The following is a 26,671-nucleotide window of genomic DNA, read 5'->3' as shown; positions in this document are numbered from 1 at the left end:
GTACTTCATTGCTGCGATGTCCTCTCATCTTTGCTGGTGGATGTACCCAAGCAAAGCATGTCTGGTGACACCCATTGAATTTTGCACAATCATGGTTTCAATAGCATGGTAGACGCACCATAAACCACCTGGGGAAGCGACCAAGTCATGAATGTAGAACTACAATTTTTGGAATTTGGGACCCCTATACCTTGAAGAAATAAGATTATCAATAATTATCTTGTGTTAAGTGATTACAAAGCCAGGCAGTTTTTCTTGGGGGGGGGGGGGGGGGAATATACCTATTCCAAATATGTAGGGGGCATTGATCTTATTGTTGATTTTACGTCAATTTGGCTAAGATGGAGAATTTTATAATATTGTAATAAAGATAATTTCATTTTATTTACAATTGTTGGGAGTTTATGTGCCTAAAAAAGTCCATAATTTTACCAAACCATAATTTGCTCTGATCCTTGGAAAGTGGCACTTTTTAAATTTTTATTGTATCAATAGTAACGCCCAATGGCTACAATTGTTTCCCTCATATGGTTCCCCCAAGTTTTTGCAGTTCTTTTATGGCAATTTCTCTAAACCATGATGGATTTTGTATATTTATCACTTCCTTATAATGCCTTACTGCTTCAGACTCAGATTTTATGGGATATATGAAAAATCTTGCCAAGTAGAAATGGAGCTCTTGTTTCTGTTCAGGCCAGATATCATTCATGGTCAGAGTTTTGTCTAATACTTCTTTTGCCTTTTGACGTTCATTAGCTTTCATGTATACACGAGCCAATAAAATGTGATATGGCACAGATGACCTTTTTAGTTTGACAGCCTTTTCTGAGTGAAATATTGCATTTGCAATGGCTTCAGTGATTTGCTGCTTATTGTAATGGGTGGGCATTCTTATAATTTTTTCGTAACATATGCCAAGTTGATAGTGAGCATTACTGGAGGTAGGAGTTAAACTGAGCACTTTCTTCAATATTCTAATAGCTTCACTTATCTGTGTATTTCTTCTGTAAAATGTTGCCACATATCCAAGAACACGTGGAGATTCTGGTTGTTCTTGTAGAGCTTGTTTTATTAACAAAGTTCCTTGATCATGGTCCTTTATATCTAAATATTTCAAAGCAAGTTGAACCTTTGCCACTGTATCTTTGGGATTTAATTTAACAGCTCGTTTCAAGAGAGGAAAAGATTTGCTTTCTGTGTTGCTGCTGAAACCTTCCATTCTATACACAACCATGGCATAGCCTGAATTCAATTCTGGATTTTCTGGGTCAAGTTCTAGAGCTTTTTCAAAGCACTCAGCAGCCCTCTGATAGTATTTTCCTGCAAAGGATAAGTAAGTCCAGCCTTGTTCATCATATATATCCAACAGAAGAGTGTTTTTCTTTGGAGGAGACTCATAATGCTTTAAAATGGTCTCCACCTTTTCAACATAGGTTAAACTGTGGATAAACTGGTTCTGATGGTAGAAAACCCAGGCAAAGTTAGCATACATGACAGTTCTCCTAACATCTGTGTCTTCTGACATGCTGGACTCTTGGATCTGTGCCTCAGCTTTTTGGAGCTGGAGAATAGCTTCCTCATGGTCTCCTTTAAGATGCTTTTGGTAAGCCAGGAGGTTATACATCCTGTGTTTGAGTGCATCTGGCGAAAACACAATCTGGTTATTTAGCCTTTCTTCCACATTATCAAGGTCTACATCTTCTCCAAGCAGGTTCCAAGTAAAATGGCATTGCAGTTTCTGTAGACGATCCATTAAGGAATTCTTTACGATGTCACTGAAAAGTTAGACATATAAAAAAAACATGCATTAAAAAGAATAATGTGTCATTAATTGAAGACATGATCCAGGATTATAAATGAGGGCCACATGACTGGCTGAGTTCTCATATAAGGTAATTGGCAGTATATGTTGTTCAATCCACAAACATGTTACTGTTTAGGGTGACTGGAATATACACTAACAAGCATTTCAGAAAGTGAATAAAAAAATTTCACAACATTTATCAGTGAGCGAAAAAAGTACTGTGATACTGTCCACAGGGGTGAAACAATTTAGAATTTCTGTCTCTTAGTAACCACTGACATTAATTATCTTTTTAGTTGTCTATGAGGAGGTTAGTCTTCCTACTGATCATGATCATTCATGTTTTATCCCAAAAGGAAAAAACTGTTTGCTGTAACGAATATAAAAAGTGAGCAGGAGTTTGGCTTTAATTTGTTAGTGTATCTAAATCTGCGAGTACATTTAATTATCTCCTCCCTCAAGACTGACAATGCTTCTGTCTGATGTGCCCCTGTGCTCATTCATCCAGAGTGGGGGCACTCTAGTACTAGAGGTGTGTTACCGGTCAGATAACCAGGTGAAAACAGAGAGGGGAAAAAAAGAAAATGAATGCAGGCATGTAATAATTGATAAGCTTTAACATATTACATGTTTGATTTTGGGTTTAACACTGCTTTAAAGAGTAGCTTTACTTTTGTTGAGAAAAAAACATTCCCCTCTGGGTGATCTACTGTATGTACATTGCAAGGATTTTAACAAACTTTGTTGCAGATTCCTAGCTTTTGTTATTCCAAACAGAAACAGTTTGTTTGTCCATGTGCAAAGGTAATCTGTATGCGAGTGATTTTATAATTATCAATCAGCTGCTGCCCCTGCAGGTCTTTAATGAGGGAAGTGGCAGGGTCTGCATCCCTTTAACCGCTTGCCGACTGCCCGCCGCATACATACTGTGGCAGGCTGGCTCGGCTGCGTGAATCACCGTACCTGTACGGCGATCCGCGGGAGCGGTCCCGGGTGCGCGTACGTGCCCCCATTAACCAGCGGGGAAACCAACTCATGGGGCTTGCAGCGGGGATTGCCGCCGGGTACCCACGATCTCTCCCCGTGGAGAGAGAACGACAATCTGCTGTTGTAAACACAGCAGACCATTGTTCTCTAAAGGGATCAACACAGAGCTCCTGTGTTCCTCCTATTTAGGATCACAGGTCTCTGTGTTGATTCCACAAGCCCATACCCCTCACAGTTAGAAAACACCCCCTAGGCATACACTTAACCCTTTGATTGCACCTGAGTTAACACCTTCCCTGCCAGTGCAAAACACACATTTGAGACCAAAATCTATTTTAAACCACTTAACCACTTGCCGACCGCCGCACGACTATCTACGTCGGCAGTCAGCCCCGGCCAGGCAAATTAACGTAGGTCTACATCGGCACTTCCCGCCGGTCCGGTGCGCACTCCCGCGCCCCCCCCGCCGCCGCCAATGGCTTGATTGGGTTCAGAACCGATCAGTCATAAGGTCCAGGCCAATCATTTTTGGCCTGGACCTGTAGATCGGTTCTGCCCAATCAGATTCTGTGCTGAGCCTGTGAAATGTAAACACAGGCTCAGAAAAGACGTGCTCTCCCTTCCCATGATCCTTTTTGGATCCAGCATGAGAAAAGAGCACATCTAACTGTAAGTACTGCACCAAGCACACACTTTTACACTTAGATAGGCACATTTAACCCCCGATCGCCCCCCCAGTTAACCCCTACACCCCCTGTCACAACACACACTGTATACAGCATATTGCATTTTCCTATATACCTGTATAAGTGTGATTTGTGACCAGGTGTAGCGCTTGCGACCCCCCCTTTTTCACTTAAAATACCCGCCACCCCCCCAATAAAGATTTAACCCCTTGATCACCCTGATCCCCCCCCAGTTAGCCCCTTCCCTCCTGTCACATTGCACACTAATACAAACGTAATATACTGTATTTTTGTATTTTGTATTAGTGTATTTGTGACCTTAATAAGCGCTAGCGAGTTCGTTTCTGTCCCAAAGGAGGTTTAGGGTCCCCGCCTACCCCAATAAATATTTAAGCCCCTGATCACCCCTACACCCCCTGTCACAACACACACTGTATACAGTATATAGCATTTTCCTATATACCCGTATAAGTGTGATTTGTGACCAGGTATAGCGCTTGCGGGCCTTCCTTTTTCACTTAAAATACCCACCTACCCCCCAATAAATATTTAAACCCCTGATCCCCCCCTGATCACCCACAGGTTACCCCTTCCCCCCTGTCACATTGTACACTAATACAAAGGTAATATACTGTTTTTCTGTATTTTGTATTAGTGTGTTTGTGACCTGAATTAGCGCTAGCGAGTTAGTTTCTGTCCCAAAAGAGGTTTAGGGTCCCCGCCATCCCCCCAATAAAGATTTAACCCCCTGATCCCCCCTGATCACCCCCTGTCACAACACACACTGTATACAGTATATAGCATTTTCTATATACCCGTATAAGTGTGACTTGTGACCAGGTTTAGCGATTGCCACCGTTCCTTTTATCCTTAGGATACCTGCCACCCCCTCCCAATAAAGATTTAACCCCCTGATCCCCCCTAATCACATCCAGTTAACCCCTTCCCCCCTGTCACATTGCACACTAATACACACGTAATATACTGTTTTACTGTTTTTTGTATTAGTGTGATTGTGACTTGAGTTTGCGCTAGCAAGTTTGTTTCTATCCCAAAGGAGGTTTAGGGTCCCCGCCACCCCCCCCCATAAAGATTTAACCCCCTGATCCCCCCCAGTTAACCCCTTCCGTGCCCTGTCACAGTGTCACTTTTATAGTGTACATTTTTTTTCTGATCACTATTATTAGTGACACAGGTGACATTAGCTAGTGTTAGTGTCAGTCTAAAAAAAGCGCAGATGCCAGGCGCATAGTTAGAAATAACCCCTTGATTACCACACACACACTCACACACACACGCACATACACTTCCATTACTAGTATAGTGTTTGAACAGATCAATATCTGATCTGATCAGAACTATACTAGCGTCCCCATAGCTTAGGGTTCCCAAAACGCGGTGTTTGTACGATCTGCACTGATTCCGGTCAGCACCTGCGTTTAACCCCTCTGCCCAGCCCATCCCACCCAGGTAAGTGGAGTAATCAATAGATTACTGTCACTTACAAAAAAACACAATTAGCAGTTTTTTTTGGTAGCGCTTGAAATAGTCCTTGACAACCAGGTGCTTTTATTACCTGTGAGTCACACTACTGTACCGGTAAATTTAGTTACCAAAATGACCAAACGTTGGTACAGTGGTGAAGAGGTACTGTATATAGTATACTGACCATGTCAGATGATATCGATGGGGAAGCTACACTGGCAGAATCAGGGTCAGTATACGAACCTGATGACGGCAGCGGCTCCCTGACAGATAGCTCCGACGACAGATGGGTCCCTGTTAGACCCAGGCGTACCCGACCCCATTATGGAGTTGCTGAGATGCAGGAATCGCAGGGTGCTCGTATGGAGCAGAGTGTGGTTACTAGTGACGCTCATCCTTCTGGTGACCTGGCAAGCACCAGTGGCCTAGTACACCCTGGACCTAGTACAACCAGCACTGCAGTATCACTTGGTGACGTGGCGAGTCCCATAAGTGCAGTTGAAGCTGGTGCAGTGGCTAGCACGAGTAGTGCCCCACAGCCACAGCGTATTCGAAGACAGGCCCGTAGAGCCCATAGCGCCCTCCCTGATGCACTGGCATATCCCAATTGGCAACCCACTGATTCTACAGCGCCAGTACTTCCCCCATTCACTGCCAAACCTGGAATACACACTGGTTTTACGCCCCTGAACTTTTTTGAGCTGTTATTCACGGAAGATCTTTTCAGATCTATTGTGGATCATTCAAATTTATACGCACAACAATTTATCACCGCCAACCCAAATGCGCCCCTTGCCAGACCATTCGGCTGGAAATCAATAACGGTTTCCGAATTTAAAATCTTTCTGGGCCTTTCCCTCAACATGGGCATAACCAAACAGAGTGAATTGGGGCTATATTGGTCCACTAGCCCACTTCACCATACGCGCATGTACTCTGCCTCCATGTCCAGGGCGAGATACGAGCAAATTCTGTGATTTATGCATTTCAGCAACAATGAAATCTGTCGTCCTCGGGGAGTCCCTGCATATGATCGGCTCCACAAAATTCGACCCCTCATAGACCACTTCAATCAGCGGTTTGCAGCCTTGTTCACCCCCGAACAAGTTGTCTGCTTTGACGAGTACCTGATTAAATTTACTGGCCGCCCTTGCTATGAAACAGTACCTCCCCAGCAAGCGTGCCAAGTACGGTGTCAAGCTGTATAAACTGTGTGACATGGCCACAGGCTATACAGTTAGTTTCCGGGTCTATGAGGGAAAAGATAGCTGTGTGGAGCCCCCCAACTGCCCAGACTACATAGGGAGCAGCGGCAAGATTGTTTGGGACTTGGTGTCACCCTTATCCGGAAAGGGGTACCATTTGTACATGGACAACTTTTACACAAGCGTGCCACTATTTAGTCACTTGCTCGAATTACAAATTGGCGCATGTGGCACCATGCAACCTAATAGCCGGGGCTTCCCCCAATGGCTTGTAGATTCCCGTCATAGTCGGGGGGCGAGAGCCTGCTTGAAAACGGACAAATTGCTTGTGGTGAAGTGGAGGGATACACAGGATGTTTATGTTCTGTCCTCCCTTCACGCAGACACGACGATCCAAATTCCTACGGCAACTGGCGTTATGGAGAAACCCCTCTGTGTCCACGAATATAACCTTAATATGCGAGGGGTGGACCTTAACGACCAGCTTTTGGCGCCATATTTAGTTGCCCGTAAAGCCAGACCCTGGTACAAAAAAGTGTCCGTTTATTTATTCCAATTGGCTATCATGAATGCCTTTGTCCTATACAGGGCGTCAGGACGCACCGGATCCTTCCGAGAATTCCAGGAAGAGATCATCCTTGCCTACATGTACCCAGGAGGCATGTCTGCCCAACTTCCCCTTCCAGATGCAGTGAGTCGGCTGCATGAGAGGCATTTTTCACATGTCCTCCCGAGTACCCCTACCCAAAGATACCCCCAAAGAAGATGTTGTGTCTGTAGCAGGCGTGGATTTAGGCGTGGCATAGATTTGGGACCTATTATTGTCCCAAATGTCCTGACCAACCTGGTCTCTGCATCGGGGAATGTTTCGAGCGCTACCATACACTAGTGGAGTATTAGTGTAGGGTACAGCGCGACATAGTGTAGGGCACACAAACACAGGGTCTCAAAAGATGTTCGATGGCTATCGACATTTTGAGAGACCCAAGCTGGAAAAATCGCAGTTCAGAGAAAAAAACAGTTAGAAAAAAAATAAAAGAATCCAAAAACAGTTGTTGTGTCAGTCATTTTATATGTTCTTCTACTCTTCCTACTGTACTGTTACTGTACTTTGTTTTTCATTCTTTTGTGAACCTGTTTCTCTTGCAGGTACAGTGTTTGCGCTCAGCATGTACGGATACCTTTGCTGGCAGCAGCTGTAGTGATTTTCTGATTTCAGCACTGCAGTTAAAATCCTATTTAGGTATACGTGGAATAGTGTCGTGTATAACCGTAATTAAATTAAGTGGGTGGATGTTTGGGCGGTTAATGATGGGTAATACTACACAATATTCCTGTGCTGATTTCTGATAAGTTCTCTTTTTTTTCGTTCAGCCCACAGGCTGCATGAAAAAAAAAACCTACACTATATGCCTAACAAGGACCAGCAATGTACTGGTACGTTGCTGGACTTTGAGTGGTTATACCAGGATGATGCCTGCAGATTTAGGCATCATCCTGGTATCGTTTTTTACAGCCAGCGGTCGGCTTACATGTAAAAGCAATCCTAGCAGATAATTGGCCGCTAGACTGCTTTTACATGCAGTGGGAGGGGACTCCCCCCCCCCGACCGCTGCCTTCCGCAGCCTTCCGTGGTTTTACCTCGGGCTCTCCTGTCCCACCGGTTAACCCGAGAGTGCAGCCGGTGGTTCAATTATCTAACCATAGAGCTAATTGGAGATGAGAATGGCTCCAATCATCTCTATGGCCTAAGATACCGGAAGCTACAAGCATTTCATGACTTCTGTTTTCGCCAGAAATAAACAGGGCCATTGGGAAATTGGGAAAGTATTTTATCACACCAATTTTGGTGTGGTCAGATGCGTTAAGGTCAGAGGAGAGATATAGAGTCTAAAAGACCCCAAATTTTTTTTAAAAAAAGAGTACCTGTCACTACAGATTGCTATCATAGGGGATATTTAAATGCACTGTGATAATAAAAATGATAAAAAAAAAAAAAAAAAAATGAAAGGAAAGGTGTCAAAATAACATAAAAAAGTAAAAAAAAAAAAAAAAAAAAAAAATCAAGCCTCCCCCTGTCCCCCCACGCTTGCGCGCAATGGCGCACGCAAGCGTTGGTCTAGTGTCATATGTAAACCACAATTGCAGCATGCATGTGAGGTATCGCCGCGAACGCCAGGTCGAGTGCAGTAATTCGTGCAGTAGACCTCCTCTAAGTCTAAAGTGGTAACCTGTAAAGACTTTTAACCGGTTGCTGACTGCGCACAGTATATTTACTGCGGCAGTCAGCCCCGGCCAGGCAGAGTGATCGATCGGCTCGTTCACAGAGGAGTGCGGGCGTGTGACCGGCGGACCCGATGTCCGCCGCTCACACTACGATCGTCGGTAGAGCGGGAGAAAGGCTTATGTAAACAAGTCGCCTGTCATTCTCCCCTGTGTAAAAATGCAGATCAGACGGTTCTACTATGTAGAACCGTTGATCTCTGTTTTTACACTAGGAGACCTGTCCCACTACAGTTAGAATCACGCCCCTAGGACACACTTAACCCCTCCCTCTCCAATACAGCTAACCCCTTCCCTATCAGTGTCATTTTTGCAGTAACAGTGCATATATATAGCACTGATTACTGCAGTAATGTCACTGGTACCCCCAAAAGTGTCAAAAATGTCAGTCAAGGGTCCGATCTGTCCGCTGCAGTACCGCAAAAAAAAAAAAAAATGCAGATCGCCGCCATTACTCGTTAAAAAAAAAGCACCAAAAATGACAAAAATCTTTCCCTTTGTTAGTAAACGCGATAACTTTTGCGCAAACCAATCAAAATACGCTTTTTGCAATTTTTTTACCAAACATATGTAGCATAAAACAAATTGGCCGAAAATGTTAAAAAATTTTGATTTTTACATTTTTTTTGGGGGGGAATTTCATATAAAAAAAAGTGAAAAATATTGTTATTTTTGCAAAATTTACGCTATTTTTTTGTTTATAGCGCATGACCAAAAAATTGCACAGGTGATCAAATACCACCAAAAGAAAGCTCTGTTTGTGGGGAAAAAAGGACGTGAAATTCGTTTAGGTACAGCATCGCACGACCGCGCAATTGTCCGTTAAAGTCACGCAGTAAAAACAAATCGCAAAAAACCCCTGGTCAGGAAGGGGGTAAAATCTTCCGGGGCTTAAGTGGTTAAAGGCTTTTAAAAATGTACGTAGTTTGTTGCCGCTGCACAGGCGTGCACAATTTTTAAAGCATGTCATATGTACTCGGCATAAGATCATCTTTTAAATGTTACCAAACAAATTGGAATTATATAGTGTATTTGTGCAATAAATTAAAAAAAAATTATTTTTTTTCGCAGAAATTGCGTTTGGAAAATCTGTGCGCAAATACCGTGTGACAAAAAAATTTGCAAAATCTTTGGGGGTTCAAAGTAATTTTCTAGTAAAAAAAAAATATTTTTTCATGTAAACAAAAAGTCACAGAAATGGTTTGGTTTTCAAGTGGTTAGAAGAGTGGGTGATGTGTGGCTAAGATTGAGCATAAAATGCCGGGAAAGTTCAAACACCCCGCAAGTGACCCCTTTTTGGAAAGTAGACACCCAAAGCTATTTGCTGAGAGGCATATTGAGTCCATGGAGTATTTTATATTTTGCCCTAAGTTTCGGGAAGATGATAATTTGTTTTTTTTTTTACAGAAAGTTGTCACTAAATGATATATTGCTCACGCATGCCATGGGAATATGTGAAATGACACCCCAAAATACATTCTGTTGCTTCTCCTGAGTACAGAGATACCACATGTGTGAGACTTTTTGGGAGCCTAGCTGTGTACAGGACCCCGAAAACCAATCCCCATCTCCAGGTTTTCTAATGGCGTAAATTGCTGATTTTACCACTGTACTACCTGTCACAGTTTCAGAGGCCCTGAAATTACAAGATAGCACAAAACCCCCCCAAATGACCCCATTTTGCAAAGTAGATACTCTAAGCTATTTGCTGAGAGGCATGGTGAGTCCATGGAATATTTTATATTTTGCCACAAGTTTCGGGAAAATTATTATTTCTTTTTTTTGTTGTTGTTTTTTTTACACAAAGTTGTCACTAAATGATATATTGCTCACACATGCCATGAGTATATGTGAAATGACACCCCAAAATACATTCTGCTGCTTCTCCTGAGTACAGGGATACCACATGTGTGAGACTTTTTGGGAGCCTAGCTGTGTACGCGACCCCGAAAACCAATCCCCATCTTCAGGTTTTCTAATGGCGTAAATTGCTGATTTTACCACTGCACTACCTGTCACAGTTTCAGAGGCCCTGAAATTTCAAGATAGCACAAACCCCCCCCCCCCCCCCCCCCCCAAATGACCCAATTTTGCAAAGTAGACACTCCAAGCTATTAGCTGAGAGTCATGATGAGTCCATGATGAGTTCTCCTGAGTACAGGGATACCCCATGTGGGAGACTTTTTGGCAGTCTAGCCGCGTACAGGACACGGAAAAACAATCTGCACCTTCTGGCTTTCTAAGGGCGTAAATTGTTGATCTCACTCCTTACTACCTATCACACTTTTGAAGTCCATGAAATGCCAAGATGGCACAAAACCCCCCCCAAATTACCCCATTTTGCAAAGTAGACACAGCTAGGCTCCCAAAAAGTCTCACACATGGGGTATCCCCATACTCCGAAGAAGTGGCAGAATGTATTTTGGGGTGTCATTCCACATATACCCATGTCATGTGTGAGAAATTTATCTTTTAGTGACAACGTTGTGTAAAAAAAATTAATAAAAAAAAAAATTGTAATTTTCCCAAAACTTGTGGCATGGATTCACCATGCCTCTCAGCAAACAGCTTGGAGTGTCTACTTTCCAAAATGGGGTCATTGGGGGGGGGGGGGGGGGTTTGTGGTATCTTGACATTTCAGGGCCTCCTAAACCGTTATAGGTAGTGAGAAATGCAATGAAAAATGTACGCCCTTTGAAATTCTGATGGTGGTGATTTGTTTTCGGGCTCCCGTACACTGCTAGGCTCCCAAAAAGTCTCACATATGTGGTATCTCTGTACTCAGGAGAAGCAGCAGAATATATTTTGGGGTGTAATTACACATATACCCATGGCATGTGTGAGCAATATATAATTTCAATGACAACTTTGTGTAAAAAAAAAAAATTTTTTTTTTAGTCATTTTTCAAACACCTGTGACAAAAAAACGTACCGTTAGTTTACCGGTAACGGCTTTTCTACTGAGCCTTCCAGGACGGCCCAACATGAGAAATGATAGGCTCCTCCCCACAGGAAACACAATCAATTAACAGTTGTAAAAAAGTATCTTCCACAACCATTTTCGAGGGAAGTGTTCCAAAAATTCTATAGGTACTTACCACCTAAGTTTACTCTTACTTGCACCCTTTTAACAGGGCGGGTAGGCTGGCCGTCCTGAAAGGCTCAGTAGAAAAGCCGTTACCGGTAAACTAACGGTAAGTTTTCTCTCCTCGCCTTCCAGGACGGCCCAACATGAGAGGATACTAGATTACCCATAGGCCTACTTTAGGGTGGGACCACTGCCTGTAAGACCTTCCGGCCAAAGGCTAGGTCTAGTTGAGACAGTACTTCTACACGGTAATTCTTCAGAGCCGTGCTATGTCTGGACCAGGTGGCTGTATTGCGGATCTGTTCTCCAGATGCTCCAGCTTTTTCGGCTCAGGATGTTTTTAGGGCTTCTTGTCAAGTGTGCTTTTAGCTTGCTAATGCCGGAGCACCTGAAACTTCATAAGCCATGTTAATGGCTTATCCAAACCACCCAGGGACTGAAAGCTTTTAGGCCCGCAGACCTATTGGTCCAGGGTAGAGGATCAGCGGATGATTGGCTCTCCCAAATCCCCTGGTCCTCCATAATTAATTGAGGAGGCGGCTCCTCACATCTAATCCGTGAAATTCCATTTATCTTGCATTCTTAGGGTTACCACCCAAGGATGGTAAAAATCGTACTTTCTTCCTGTAAAGGAAGAGGTTACCTTGGGCAGGTCTAAGGGAACTGGCCTGCGAATACTTCTATCTGGGAAGATAAAACGTAAAAGATCTTTTTCCAGAAAGATCTTATGAATCCCCTACACTTCTGGCTGAAGTGACAATTACAGGAAGCTAGTTTTGAGGACCAAAACGTAAAAAGGGAACCTCTTCTATAGGTTCAACCTTATAGATCTGTCCACCACAGAGGCGGGCTGGCCCGGGGGGCAAGGTGGCAATTTCCCCCCGGGCCGGTCTAATCCCCCTCAGAAAAGGCCGCTCAGTTTGGGGTCAGTCCCGCCGTCCGTCGGTACGGTATGTCGCTAGTCAGTGAGTCACAGTAACAGACACGCTGTCACTTCCTGCCCTGGCCCTGCCCTGGAGACCTGGTTGCTAGATCACCGGCCGCTTAGCGTCTAGCAACCAGTGACGTATCGGTCTCCAGAGCAGAGAGGAGAGGAGACCCATCATGCAAAGCACCGTCGGCCGCCCTCCGCGCCGATCACTGGCCCCAGCCGCCCGGCCCCTCCCACCTCCGGCTCCTCCCTCCATCCCATCAACGTAGAGCCGATGCAGAAGAGGTGGCTGGCCTGGCCTAGTAAACTGCAAGTCTGCAACGGGCAACAGCGGCGGGTCAGCGGCAAAAAAAAAAAAAGTGACATGATGTGGACATTTTTTCCCTGTACTTTCCCCCTGGCACTGTATACAGCCTGTATATTGATGTATAGCTGTTCCTGGCACTATATACCTGTCTCATACCTGTATTATACAGGTATGAGACAAGTATTTAGAGCCAGGAGCAGCTATACATCAATATACAGGCTGTATACAGTCCAGTTAAAGAGGTTGTAAACCCTTTTTTTTTTTTTTTTCTTTTTGACCCTGCAAGAGAGACATAATGAGCTAGTATGCATAGCATACTAGCTCATTATGAAATATTTACCTTAGAATGAGCCCCCGCCGTGCCGCCCGTTTAGCTGGATGGCCGGAGCCGCGGTGACGTCACTCCCGCGCACGAGCGCGGGAGCCGACGGTCACGGCACCGGACTCTGAAGAAATGGCACCAGTGGCCGGTCCTTCAGAGCGCATGCGCCAGTAAAGTCACTGGCTGCATGTAAGGTAAATATCTCCTAAACGGTGCATGTTTAGGAGATATTTACAGTACCTATAGGTAAGCCTTATCATAGACTTACCTATAGGTATAAGTGTCAGAGGAGGGTTTACTTCCTCTTTAAAGAGATATTTACCTGACATGCAGCCAGTGGCGTCACTGGCGCATGCGCTCTGAAGGAACGGCCGCTGGTGCCGTTTCTTCAGAGTCCGGTGCCGTGACTGTCGGCTCCCGCGGCTCTGGCCAATCAGATGGCCGGATGCCGCAATCCCGGAAGACGGGTGACTGGACATGTCGCCCGTCATACTGGTAAGCGGGCAGCACGGCGGGGGCTCGTTCTAAGGTAAGTATTTCATAATGAGCTAGTATGCGATGCATACTAGCTCATTATGGGTTTCTCTTTCAGGTTGCAGCAAAAAAAAAATAGTTTCATGGGTTTACAACCTCCTTTAAAGGTATTGGGTCCCTGAGGTCCCCTGGGGCTCCCCCTTGTGTCATGGGAGCGTAAGCTGGCTGCAAAGGAGGAGGTTACATGTGTAGATCTCAGCCAGGGTTCATGCTGGGACTTGCAGTCCTTTGCTTTTGGGGATGTAATCCCCCCAAAAGTGAAGGACTACAGGTCCCAGCATAAGCCCCTCAGAGCTCAGCATGTGTCACCCACCCCCGATCCCCCAACTAGTGCAGGACTACAGGACCCATTCATCCAGCTTAACCACTTCCAGACCGCCCACCGCATATATAGTGTGGCAGGGCGGCCTGGCTGTGCAAAATCACATACCAATGCGTGATTTTGTGCACGGGTTCTAGGGGACGCGACACAGCGGGAGCCAATCAGCAGGTCACCTGCGATCATGCAGGAGAATGACAGAACGGCGGTCTGCCTTTGTAAACAAGGCAGACGGCTGTTCTGTCACGGGAAGATGGAGATCTGTGTTTCAGCTGAGCTGAAACACAGATCTTTTTATTTTCTCTAGCACATCAATCCCCCACACAGTAAGAAAGCATTCCCTAGGAGCAAACTTAACCCCTTGATCACCCCTAGTGTTAACCCCTTTCCTGCCATCGTCATTTATACAGTAGCAGTGCATTTTTTAGCACTGATCACTGTATTAGTGTCACTGGTCCCCAAAAAGTGTCACTATGTGTCAGATTTGTCCGTCGCAATGTCGCAGTCCCACTAAAAAGCTGGGCATGGATGGTGAGTTGATTCGGTAGTTCAGCGGGCCACTTGACCGGACTTGCCCCCCAGGCTTAAGGCTGCCAGCCCTCCCCTGGTCCACCATAAGCAGACAGGAGCTAGATAAATTAATATTTTGGCCCTATTGTAGATATCAGGCTATAAACTAACTCCTTATAGATCTGTCCGCAATTAAGCGGAAAGGAGCTGAGCCCTTTTAATACCGTAGGGTACCCAGGAGGGATACATCCCAAGACGTAAAACTACAGTGTAGGGCATACGGGTCAGACAGGTCCTGATGCTGACTCTTTAGACTACCACGTCCCTTACCCTTCTGGCTGCAGTGGCGGAGCTAGACTTTTAAAACAGGGGTGGCAAAGGGGTGGCAAGGTATTATTTTGGGGGGTCAATATACATGCGTGTGTGCATATATATATATATATATATATATATATATATATATATATATATATATATATATATATACACACACACACACACACACACACACACACACACATACATATACACACACTTTTATAAATAAAAGTAAACAAACATCCTAAGCGGTAAAAGAATAATGTTTACTTTAATAATTGTTTATTTAATTAAAAATGTTTTAGGCTCCGTTCACATGTAGGCGTTTTGGGGTGTTTTTGGGGCGTTTTTCTGCTCTAGGATCAGCTCTCAAAACGCCCAACAAGACAAATCCTATTCATTTCAATGGCCCCTGTTCACATCTGAGCGTTTTGAAGCTGTATACAAAACGCCCAACGCTCAAAAAAGTACATGAGCTTCTTTTTGGGCAGATTACAGGCGTTTTCCATTGATCTCTATTCAATCTAAAAACGCCTGCACAAAAATCGCGGCAAAATCGCGGTAAAAAACGCCGCAAAAATCGCGGTAAAATCGCGGTAAAAACGCGCGAAAAACGCTACGCTCAGGTGTGAATGTAGCCTTAAGGCCGCACACCGATCACAGGGCTCTGCTCTAAAGGGGATCTATGGGGACCCTGCTCTAAAGGGGATCTATGGGGACCCTGCTCTAAAGGGGGATCTATGGCATAGATCCCCTTTAGAGCAGGATCCCCATATATCCCCCTTTAGGGCAGGCTAGAGCAGGTCCCCCATAGATCCTCCTTTACAGCAGGCCAGGGTGAGGTGAGGTCCCCTATATAGATGCCCCCTTACAGCAGGCCAGGGTCCTCCCTCAGACTGTCCCTCTCAGTCTCCGCACCGACAGGATTGGGTTCGGGAGCTGAGCAGCCAGGGGCAGAGAGCAGCAGACACAGCGGCGGCGGCCATGGCAGAAGCACTGCATGGGGGTGATTAGGGTGTGCCTAGGCACACCCCGTGCGCATGCCTATGAGTAGGGCTGCACAATATTGCCCCCCATCAATGTAGTGACCAGCATGCCCCCCCATCAATTGACAATGTAGTAACCAGCGTACCAACCCATCAATGTAGTGACCAGCATGATTGCCAACCTATCAATGTAGTGACCAGCGTGATTGCCAACCTATCAATGTAGTGACCAGCGTGATTGCCAACCCATCAATGTAGTGACCAGCGTGATTGCCAACCCATCAATGTAGTGACCAGCGTGATTGCCAACCCATCAATGTAGTGACCAGCATGATTGCCAACCTATCAATGTAGTGACCAGCGTGCCGTGTCCCCTTCAATCATGCAGAGACCAGAGAGAGTCTTACCTAAGGTTATAGGTAGAAGAAGTGAACGAGAGGGCCCCTGTGTAGCTAGTTCTCTGTGACTGTCTGTGACTGAGTGCGGTGAGAAGCAGCGGCGCCGTGATTCGCTGCACAGCTAACCAATCACGCGTGCCTGCACACCGCTCCTGCTCAGCTCACCGCGCTCAGTCAGAGTCACAGAGAACGAGCTACACAGGCGCCCTCTCGTTCAGGTTCAGCTATGCTATGTAATGTTATAAGCATAAGCGAGCGTGAGCGGCAAGGGCATTGCTAGGTGGTAAAAAGACCACTCTCGTGACCAAGCAAACAAGCCAAAAAACAATCACATCCACCTGGACAGATGGCACGAGCGATGGATGTGCTACTAAGATGTGAGTGCAATATTATTAAATGTGGATGTGAATAAAGTTGTTTAAACGTTATCACACTAGTGGAGCTCTTTTTTCTCCACATGATTTGGAGCACTGTGAGATCACACATAATTTTGTCTACCCAGGATCCTCCAGGTGGATGTGATTGTTTTTTGGCTTGTTTGCTTGGTCATGAGAGTGGCTAAGCCAGTAGTGTTGGTGAGTTTGCTCTTTTACTCCCCCTCTGAGCATGGTGGTGGCATGCATTGGTGATCCAGTACTACATCTGCACGTTTAGTCATCATCCCAGGACTCTTAGCAGTTATGGACTTTTAAGCTAATTCTGCTGTTTTGGTGGATTTTATTTATTTTATAATTCATTTTATGATATTTTAATGACAAGCATTGTTCATATGAGAGACTTATGTGGGCAGATTATGCTATAGACTGTGAGTTTATACATATGTGTATGCATTCCTGGTGGTGAGAGGAGGGGGGTAATGAGAGGGAGGGGGGAGGGGTGGTGGTGAGAGGGAGGGGGGGGGTAGTGAGGGGGGGTAGTAGTGAGAGAGAGGGGGTGGTAGTGGGGGGGTAGTAGTGAGAGAGGGGGGAGGGGGGCAGAGCCAGTAACACTTACCAAGTCCAGGAACCGGCGCTGACACCATCCATCCATCCCGCGGCTGAATCCTTCCTGCCCCATCCAGCTTCAGTCAGTTTCTCTCTCTGATTGCAGGGAGGTGGGTGGAGACAATTTCAGGCGCAGAGGATGAAATGAAAATCCTCCTGGCTCTGAATGCTGGGGGAGGATGGGATGTTCTGTGTGCCCATACAGCAGCTACAATTGGTCCCGCCACCTTCCTTCCCAGCCAGCTTCTGTTTCTCCACGGAGCAAGGGGCGGAGCCCCAGCCCCCGCATATGGCCCCGCCCACACCCGACATCAATGCCTAAGTTTGACAGCTGCAATCACTCTCCTTGGCAGCTGTCCCCCCCCCCCCCCGCCGAATCGCCCACTTATCACTGGCTTTAATGTTAAAGTGCTGATATGTAGCCCCGAGTTCCCGGCCAAACCCCCCCTGCCGATGCCACTGGTGAGCGGGGTGGCAACAGGGGTGGCAAGGATTTTGTCTGGGGTGGCAATTACCCCAGCTAGCCCTCTGGCTCCGCCACTGTCTGGCTGAAGTGATAAACTCCCATGCACAGAGTTCCTAAAGGCCAGAGGAGGATATTTTATCCTTCTTTTAGGGTCTTATGACCTTACCAGGTTTTTAAGCAGAGGAAGACCTCTGGTATGACCTAATAAGAAAAGTACTGTGTCTTGTGGTATCTGAAGCTTCTGCAATCAAAGCTTCTGAGCCTTCCATTTCCCTGGGGATATAAGGTCTGTGACAAAAGGCGATATATATACAAATAATATCACCCATATAGAAGATTACCGATTGTGCGTTAGTGACGCACTACCCCAGAGAAAAAAAGGATGTAGACATACATGCATATATCTGAGGCGCCGCTAGATAGACTAGATCAGGCAGGACACAACATTAACTTCATAAGTCCATATAAGCAGGGCCGGCGTTAGGGGGGGGGCAACCTGGGAAATTGCCCAGGGCCCCGAATGTCCAGGGGCCCCATGTCACTCTCAGGGCCGGACTGGCCTAGCGGGATACCGGGCCGGCCGCTTTAAGCATTGGGGTCGGCGCCGCGGCCGCCCTGATAATAGCCGCTGCAGCAGCCCCGACACCGGCCGATATACTCTTTCTACGTCAGCCACTGTGAGCGGCATGACGTCATATCCGGATCAGGCGGGGGCGGCTGCGCGGAGTGCGCGGCGGTGGATCAACTGACTGGGTGAGCCTGAGGCTGTCACGGCTCCGACGCCGATCCCTCCCCACACAGACACGCCAGGCCAGCCCAACACAGCAGCAGAGGAGAGCAGCATGATCTCAGGTGAGCCTTACAGGCAGTGTGTGGCATGTACAGGGAGGGTACATATAAAGAGGTAAGGTAAATTGTCATTAGCTTCATGTTGGGAGTTTAATATGTAAGAACTTAAAATGAGGTAGGGTGATGGCGCTGCCCAAAATTAACTATGATGGTGGACAAAACCAATAATAAGGGTAAAAATGCACTAAAAATCCACGTAATAGAAAAAAGAGCACTAAAATACAGCTGTATGATAAAATCTTAAAGGAGAAAAATTAAAAGGTGCAGATGTGCTAATTAGGTATATAAAAGTGATGTGTGCAAATATAAGTGGACAAGAATTCAGTAGGTCTGAGACAGTGTGAACAATAAGTATAAATCAGATCAAATATACAAAGTGTAAAACCTGGATCATATAAGTGAACCTTATAAATAAATTAGTGATGTAAAAATACACATGATATGATATAAAACTGATAAACAATTAAAAGTGCTCTGTGCGTAGTGAAATGCCCCAAATAGAATCACACCCGGGGGTATAAAAGTGCAGTGACAAAAGTAAAAAGTCCAAGCGTACAGCGTGTCGCATCACTTCCGTTTTTTGGAATCGAGGCTCGGACCGCATTGTGCTCCACCGCTCGTTATATGCTTATAAACTACTGCATAAATGTGAGTACCTCTTTTATGTTTTAACACCAATAAACTTGTCTAGACGGTATCACGCTATGTGCCTTTCCGTTATTCCCTATACCCTCACACATCAATACGAGTGACACCCCGTGGATACCTGGAAGCCAACTTCCTATTGGCAGGAGCCCACTAGATCCCGCGCACCTTTCCCTGGGGAACCTCCTTTCCGTCTAGGACCCTTCCAGGACACCCCCACCTAGGATCCGTAGAGGATTTCTGGCCGCAGGATACATCTATATACCCGCTCTATACCCCTGTGTGGGGTGGGTATTTATGGTGAGTGCGCTATTCACTAGAGGGGTCACCTAGCACCTCACCGCCCACCACGGGGTCACTCCTTGTATCTCTGGTATAAGAAAACTGTCACCTGCTATCAACAATGAACTGTGTTCATTAGATTTATATATATCATCACCTGCTATTAATACTGAACTGTAGTCATCATATTTATATATTTATATATTCTTTTCATGGTCACAGCACCTGCCTTATAGGCACTTATCACTAAAATTGGCCTTTTAATTTTGTCACTGCACTTTTATACCCCCGGGTGTGATTCTATTTGGGGCATTTCACTACGCGCAGAGCACTTTTAATTGTTTATCAGTTTTATATCATATCATGTGTATTTTTACATCACTAATTTATTTATAAGGTTCACTTATATGATCCAGGTTTTACACTTTGTATATTTGATCTGATTTATACTTATTGTTCTCACTGTCTCAGACCTACTGAATTCTTGTCCACTTATATTTGCACACATCACTTTTATATACCTAATTAGCACATCTGCACCTTTTAATTTTTCTCCTTTAAGATTTTATCATACAGCTGTATTTTAGTGCTCTTTTTTCTATTACGTGGATTTTTAGTGCATTTTTACCCTTATTATTGGTATTGTCCACCATCATAGTTAATTTTGGGCAGCGCCATCACCCTACCTCATTTTACATTCACTATATGGTCCTTTGGGTTTAGGGAGGCTGCAGCCTAATTTTTACTATCTATATATTTATTTATCAATTTCCGTATCCACACCCAAATAGAACATCAGCGCAGAGTTTCAATATTCTCAATATGTAAGAACTGCCCAAGCTTAAAATATAGAGAACATAAAGCGTGTTAACCCCCCCCCCCCCCCCCCCCAGGGGACATAGCACTTGTTTCCACATAAATCCATGCATGGGTTGCTGAGCTGTGGTGTTGAATAGCTAGTGCTAACCCCCCCTCCCCCTAATACAATGCTGGCCTGACTTCACTTGCCCCCCCCATACAATGCTCATCTGCCACCCCCCCCTGGGGCCCCCTCCCCCTAATACAATGCTGATCCCCCCCCCCCAATTTAGGGGGAGGGGGAAACAGCATTGTATTAGGGGGAGGGGGCTGGGGGTTAATCATTTTATTAGGGGGAGGGGGGTTAGCATTGTATTAGGGGGAGGGGGATCAGGATTGTATTAGGGGGGTCAGCAGTATATTAAGGGGGTGGGAGGGGGATCAGCAGTGCATTAGGGGGAGGGGGCCGGGGGGGGGTCACTGGTCAGCAATGTATTAGGAGGAGGGGGGGATCAGCATTGTATTAGGGGGGTCAGCAGTATATTAAGGGGGTGGGAGGGGGATCAGCAGTGCATTAGGGGGAGAGGGCCGGGGGGGGGGTCAGCATTGTATTAGGGGGAGAGGGCTGGGGGGGTCAGCATTGTATTAGGGGGGGAGGGGGGGATCAGCATTGTATTAGGGCCCCTAATACAATACTGTTCCCCTCCCCCTAATACAATGCTGTTCCCCCCGGCCCCCTCCCTCTAATACAATGCTGATCTCCCAAATGTTGGGGGGAGGGGGAAACAGCATTGTATTAAAGGGACGGGCCGGGGGGGGGGCAGCATTGTATTAAAAAAATTTGGGGCCCCACTTTTAGGTTTGCCCAGGGCCACACTTTGTCTAAAACCGGCCCTGCATATAAGGACAGAAGGGACACCAACTCCCGTGTTGAGTATTGCTGATACCTGACCACCTTCATATAACCAACATACCAGAAGGAATACAAACTTTTAAGTTTTCTAATTTCTGACGAACAACAAGGTATAGTTATATGTCCGAACACCACTATACATCCATGTCGTGGATTTTTTGATAGTCAACAGGATACCCAGGACACACAGATGTAGTCATATGGTGGCAAAACACTGTTAACAACAAAGTTGTATATATTTGATTAGCAACCAGGTACAGCTTGACTATCCATATTTGAATGGTGTGCGATTTGTATGGTAACATGGTATAGGCAGCATGTACTAGGCAGGCAACAAAAGTTACAACAAAATTTGCAATATTGTGTCTTTTATGCCATGCATTTCTAAATGGTCACATGGTATAGCCGTGTGACTGAAATGTTACCATAAACCTCCAGAGTTTATGTACTGTCCGAAATGATACTTTGAAATGCCACTTCCAAACATACGGTTGCGTATTTCTGAATAGTAACCAGGTACAGCCGTGTCGCCGAGGTTACTAACAATCGCTATAAAGTTGCTCCTTTTTGTTAGTACCATTGCAGTTATAATAGACCTGACTCTGGCCCTTGTGCCTTTCTGACTTAATAGTCAGGTTACCACCAAGTAACCAACAGAAATGTTGCTACCAACAATGTAGTGCATTTCTGATATGCTGAAGAAAAAAGGTGTAATAGGTTTTAACCGCAGATATCCCCAATTTTCCATGTGGAGCATTTTTAGTAGAAAAGATACCATATAGTATAGTCGAACTAGACAGACAACCAAGGCTGTGTGTTTTTGATAGTCGACCACAAAACACTTCAAAGACACCAATGAGCTTCCGCATTGTGTATTTGTAAGAAGCCACCAAACCATGCAAAAAGTCAAGTTTTTTTTTTTTTTTTTTTTTGCGTGTGAGATCTTAAAGAGCACAGGTCTGGAGATCAATTACTTTAGTCTCTTCACATGAAGGGCTGGACATAACCCTTTGTTTGCAGGCAATCAGCCCCTTAAGAGACTGGACAAACCACCATATATATAGCTGTTTGTACAGAGATTTTTGTACTTAACAAAAATTTATCAACTAGAGTTGCAGACAGTAATGCATCTAGTTCGACCCGGGATGGGTAGTAGTTCAAACACTAGGGGTCCCACCCCTTAAGTTTTGTTCTACTGGTGCGACTTGTCATGCGACCTTCCCTGGTCCTGTGCGACTTAAGGCTGCAGCGACTCTTAACAATGAAAGGTGCCTGCAACAGCCTGACACGCCCTCTAGTCAGAAACTGCAATATTAGATCAAAAAATTGCATAAAAAAAAAGGTGTATCCAAGTCGCACTGCAAATCGCACTGCCAGTCCCATGACTTTTGGCTTGGTACCAGTGTAAATGTAGCCTTACACACCAAAGCTAAGTCTGTTTTTAATCCCTTAGGAAAGAGTAGCTTGCTTAGTGGTAGCAGTAGCCTATAAGAATTCTAAAGGCCCGTACACACGTACCGATTGTCGGCCGAAAATGTTCGGCCGCCGAACGATCGGCCGATTGTTGGCCTGTTAGTATGATGCCTCCGACAGCCGACATTCGGCCGAAAAGAATCTGTCATGCAAGCATTAAAATTTTTGTATGCCGACACCAGAGCAGCCGATTGTTCGCCAGTCAGTACAGAATTCGGCCGACAGACCGCAGATTTGCAAGACTGGGCATGCTCAGAAAAGAAAAAACACAGGGAAAGTTAACCATTACATGACATCACTTCTGCAGTCGGCTGTAGTCGGCGGACAAAATTCTTGTGCTGTCTTTGCACTTTTCAACAGACACGACAGCCCGGGGACAAAAGACGGCCGATCGTTCGGCCGACGATCGGTACGTGTGTACGGGGCTTAAGGCTGGATACACACAATACAACCCTCGTTGTTAGATTACTTTCAGATTTATCTCCTCCATGCAGTGCAAGGATCTGCCTTAGGGCTCTTTCACACGGGCGTTCCTTTTTTTTTGCCCGATCAGGTCCTTTTTTTTTTTTGTAACGGACACGGATGACACTTGTGTCATCCGGTCCGTATGTCCGTTTTTCATCCCATCCGTTTGCGGATGAAAAACTGACATAATGCATGTCTATGTAAATACGGATGTCTGCGGATGACACCACTGACATCCGTTTTTGCTTCAGTTCCGTTTTTTGAAAGGAAGAAAAAATAGGGTTCTCCTCCGTTCAAAAAAACTGAACTGAACTGAACTGACAAAAAACGGATGTCAGAGGATGATCATCCGATGACATCCGTATTTACATAGAGATACATTATGTCCGTTTTTCATCCGCAAACGGATGGGATGAAAAACGGACATACGGAACGCCCGTGTGAAAGAGCCCTAACTGCATACAAACCGAAAGAGTCCATACAGGTGCCACTCCCTTCTCAGAGTTAAAAAAGCTCACAGCACTTTCTGATTTAATCAGGAAGCTTTTTTGGCAAAGGTCCAGCTGCAGTCTTTGGTGTAATTAGGGATCTGCTGCTAAGCTCCCTAGGATTACCACGGCCCCAGGTTTGCTTACTGTCCTCCTGAACACATGGAAGGGGGAATCTTACATTAAACCTGAAGCCTCTTTACCAGCCAGCTTAATATCCCATCTGGGGATTTCGCAGGGGAAGAGGAGACCACCACCAGGTCGCTATTCCTGCTCATAGTAAGCCGGCTACATGCTCCCCCACGGGGAGCATGGCTTTAGCTTAATATCCCATCTGAGGATTTCACAGGGGAAGAGGAGACCACCACCAGGTCGCTCTTCCTGCTCATAGTAAGCCGGCTACATGCTCCCCCACGGGGAGCATGGCTCTAGCTTAATATCCCATCTGGGAAATTCACAGGAGAAGAGGAAACCACTACCAGATCACTCTTCCTGTTCACAGTAAATTTTTTGGCTACAGGTCCCGCTGAGGGAACATATGGGCACTTACCAAGGATTGCTTAATGCTGGTATTAGTCCCAAACAGTCAGTCAAGGAAACACAGCACTTACCTGGTTCCCGACTGGGCTTATCTGTAGCCACCTAAACCGACCTTCCCCCTCCTTTCATGAGGTGGGTTGCGGTAGGCGTCCTTGCTTTGCAGCTGTCCGGATGCATCCTTTTATTATACATGGACCATAGAAAGGACACTAAGTAAGTCTGACTAAGGTCCGGGAAACGGGACTCAGCCCCAGCAGTTTTTAATAATATGCAAGGATATGTTCCAGCACTTTTACCCGGTTCAAAACCATGGGTTTGGCTGCGACTGGACCGGCCTTCCACCTCCTTACCTGGAAGGTAAGTTGTGGAGGGCATCATTTCCCCTTCAGCTGTCCGGGCTCCTGTAGCCTGGGAGTCTGCTTTCCCGCTAGTAAGCGGAACCCGGCGTCTCCTCCACACTTTGTCTTCCGCTGTGCTGCATCCTGGAAGTTCCGGTTTCAAAGAAGCGGCTTGAGGTGCCCGTCTGGCGGGCTTCCAAAAAACCTTCCGTGGAGGAGAGCTGCTGGCGCCGGAGACAAGCCTAGAGAGGCACCCAGGTGACCGACAGCTTGTAGGCATGGGGGCGACCTGTGAGAAGCCTTGAGGAGGCGGCAGGTAGAGCTCAGCTCTCACGGCAATTTGCTGAACCTGGATCACAGGGGGACCATAGGACTACAAAAGTCTGCAGGTCAAGTGAAAACAACAAACGTTCCACTGTAGGAAGAAACACAATCTAAAACTGAGGGACAGAGGGAAGGGTGGGGCCTTTTACCAACTGTTAATTGATTGTGTTTCCTGTGGGGAGGAGCCTATCATCTCTCATGTTGGGCCGTCCTGGAAGGCGAGGAGAGAAAATGAAATATTAAATGAGCTCAACATGCCTCTCAGAACATTCCTTAGGATGTCTACTTTCCAAAAAGTGGTAGTTTGGGGGGGGGGGGGGGTGGTTTGTACTGCCCTGCCATTTTATCACTTCATGAAATGAGATAGGCAGTCAGAAATTAAAGCTGCGTAAATTTCAGTATTTACACCATAGTTTGTAGACGCTATAACTTTTGCGCAAACCAATAAAAATACGCTCATTTAAATTTTTTTGTCAAAGACATGTAGCTTAATACATTTTGGCCAAAACTATGACATAAATTGAGTATATTGGATATTTTTTAAAAGACAAAGTTGAAAATGTCATTTTTTCGCAAAATTTTTCGCTTTTTTTTTATTAATATTGCAAAAAATAAAAAGCACAGAGGTGATCAAATACCACCAAAAGAAAGCTCTGTGGGGAAAAAAAGGACGTAAATTTCGTTTGGGTACAGCATTGCATGACCGCGCAATTGTCAGTTAAATTCACAAAGTGACAAGTTGAAAAAAGGGGTCTGGTCAGGAAGGGGGTAAAATCTTCCGGGGCGTAAGTGGTTAAATACAGGGCACTTTCAACCCCTTCCTACACAGGCCATTTTTCAGCCTGTAGGGCTGTCGCACTTTGAATGACGATTGCGCTGTCATATAACACTGTACCCAAATTGATTTTTTATAATTTTCTTCACACAAAAAGGGCTTTCTTTTAGTGGTATTTAATCCCTGCTGAAATGTTGTCAGAAAATGTTGTAAATAAGTAATTTTTTTCCTTCACTGATGTGCGCTGATGAGGCTGCACTGATGGACACTGATAGGCTGCACTGATGGGCACTGATGAGGCGGAACTGAAGGACACTGATGGGGTGACACTGATGAGGAGGCACTAATATGCAGCACTGATGGGCACTGATAGGTGGCCCTGATAAACAGTACTGATGAGCACTGATAGGCGGCACTAATGGGCACTGATAAGTGGCGTTTATGGGCAATGGTATGGGGCACTGATGGGCAGCACTGATGGATACGGATGGGTGGCACTGATGGGCAGGCACTGAAAGGCGGCACTGATTGGCATAACTGATGGGCACAGATTAGCTTCGCTGATGGCCACAGACTGGTGTCACTGATGGGCACTGTTGGGGCTGCACATAACCACAGTTACGTCCTTCCTCCCCTGCTCGCCATTCTGTACCGCGGCGCCAACTGCCGCCGGCAACATAGAATGAGGTATGGCGGAAACATCACAGCCTAAGCCACTTGACATTGCCCCAGCAGTAGTCTACACCACGTCTGCCCCGTAGTGTGCTCAGAAGTCCCGGGCTGAGTACAATGGGCCCAGAAATCCTGAAAACCCGCAAAAAATTCCGCCAAACCCATCACACCCCCGGGGGGACTCAACTGGAAGGCCGACATTAACCCTACTAGGGGCCCTATCTTGACCCCCTACACAATCCCCCACACCCTGCACTAAAGAGGTAGGTAAAGTGTGAGACTTACCAGGTTGCCCTTGCGCCGAAAGGCAACCAGCCGCACTCCTGGGTCCTAGCTGGCTCTTCAGAGCAGGGTGCACGTCCGTAGACTGCCCGCTGCCATCATCACTGGAGACCTCACCGGATTCGCTGGACGACTTCCGTTGAGGTTCTGCTTCAGGCACCTTGCTTACCGGCGACTCAGCTCCAGGGCACCCTGACGCATCTTCTTACACCTTT

The 26,671-nt window shown here is 45.9% G+C and overlaps 1 long non-coding RNA gene across 1 annotated transcript in view; it reads left to right on the top strand.

Moving 5' to 3' along the window:
- The window catches only part of LOC309563237, a 566,624-nt gene that overhangs the window by 182,648 nt on the left and 357,305 nt on the right, over nt 1–26,671 (top strand). The gene's annotated exons all lie outside the window — the stretch shown is intronic.

The sequence above is a fragment of the Pelophylax lessonae genome, assembly GCF_965119305.1.
Source record: "Pelophylax lessonae genome assembly, chromosome: 9".
Classification (NCBI taxonomy): domain Eukaryota; kingdom Metazoa; phylum Chordata; class Amphibia; order Anura; family Ranidae; genus Pelophylax; species Pelophylax lessonae.
The sequence above is the reverse complement of the archived record's forward strand: the minus strand, read 5'-3'. Positions and strand labels throughout refer to the sequence as shown.